Source organism: Neovison vison, chromosome 8 (genome assembly GCF_020171115.1).
Source record: "Neovison vison isolate M4711 chromosome 8, ASM_NN_V1, whole genome shotgun sequence".
NCBI classification, from domain to species: domain Eukaryota; kingdom Metazoa; phylum Chordata; class Mammalia; order Carnivora; family Mustelidae; genus Neogale; species Neogale vison.
Genome location: NC_058098.1, coordinates 46,195,067 through 46,196,655, shown reverse-complemented (window position 1 = coordinate 46,196,655; position 1,589 = coordinate 46,195,067). Strand labels below are relative to the sequence as shown.

At 42.1% G+C, this 1,589-nt stretch overlaps 1 non-coding gene across 1 annotated transcript; it reads right to left on the bottom strand.

Moving 5' to 3' along the window:
• Positions 1–427: 427 nt before the first annotated feature.
• Positions 428–535, bottom strand: LOC122916644. Its single transcript, XR_006386270.1, has one exon. It is a non-coding gene; the product is annotated as a U6 spliceosomal RNA (small nuclear RNA).
• Positions 536–1,589: the final 1,054 nt, after the last annotated feature.

The window sequence follows — 1,589 nt, the reverse complement described above, 5'->3', positions numbered from 1 at the left end:
TCACAAGCTGGCCCAGACACTATGGAGGGGACCTGGTCTACATCTCTAGATGGGAGGAGCTTCAAAGAATGTATGCCCTTAATTTAAAATGCCCTTAGCCTTCCGAGGACACCTGGGTGGCTCAGTCAGTTAAACACTGACTCGGTTTTGGCTCAGGTCATGATGTCAGGGTCTTGGGATCGAGCCCGATGTTGGACACATCCCTCAGTACACAGTCTGCTTGTTCCTCTCCCTCTTCTCCTCTCTCTCATAAATCAATAAAATCTTTAAAAAAACCCCAAAACCCTTAGCCCTCTTTCCACAGGCTATCTCAGTAATTGCTCTTTTTCCAATTTCACTGTGTAAGTTGAAGCATACAGCATCATAGTTTGATTTACACATATTTGTAACGGTTACCACAGGAGGAGCAATCAACATCCATTTTCCCACATAGATACAAAACATGGGATGCTACCCATGTCATCCTTACACAAGGACTATGCTAGTCTTCTCTGTGCCATTCCAATTTTAGTTTGTGTGCTGTCAAAGTGAGCACTCTCAGTAATTGTTTAATGGTGGGATGGGTACTCAGACACTGAGGTTTTATTAGGATAATGATGTCCTTGGATTTACTTTTGTTTCCTACTCAAACCAACAAATTTTAAGTTAGGAAGGAAAACAAACATTTTAACAAATATAGAGGTAGGGGCGCCTGGGTGGCTCAGTCGCTAAGCGTCTGCCTCTGGCTCGGGTCATGATCCTGGGGTCCTAGGATCGAGCCCCACATCGGGCTCCTTGCTTCTTCCTCTCCGACTGCTCCTGCTTTGTGTTCCCTCTCCTCTTGCTGTGTCTCTCTCTGTCAAATAAATAAATAAAATCTTAAAACAAAACAAAACAAATATAGAGATAAGAAGAAAAATACACCTGCTTAGTATTACATACTTAGAAGAGTTTCTCTACCAAAAAAAGGGGGGGGAGGATAATGTCTTTCATAATATATTTCCAAGCATAGTATTTTTTTTATTATGTCATGTTAGTAACCATACAGTACATTATTAGGTTTTGATGTAGTGTTCTATGATTCATTATTTGTGTATAATACCCAGTGCTCATTACAACACACACCCTCCTTCACCACCCATCACCTGGCTACCCTAATCCCCCCCTCCTTCCATCTGAAACCCGTAAATTGTCTAAACAATAGTCTCTCATGGTGTGACTGTCCATCTGATTTCTCCACCTTCAGGTTTCACTTCCTTCCCCTAATGTCCTCCATGCTGGTCCTTATGTTCCACATATGAATGAGACCATACGATACTTGTCTCTTTCTGCTTAACTTATTTCACTTAGCATAATCCCCTCCATCTCTATCCATGTTGATGCCAGTGGTGGGTGTTCAAACTTTCTGATGGCTGAGTAATAGTCCACTGTGTATATGAATCACATCTTCTTTATCCGTTCATCTGTTGAAGGGCATCTTGGCTCCTTCCACAGTTTGGCTATTGTGGACATTGCTGCTATGAACATTAGGGTACATGTGCTCCTTTTCACTACATTTGTATCTTTGGGGTACTGAGTAGTGCAATTGCTGGGTCATAGGGTACCTCTAT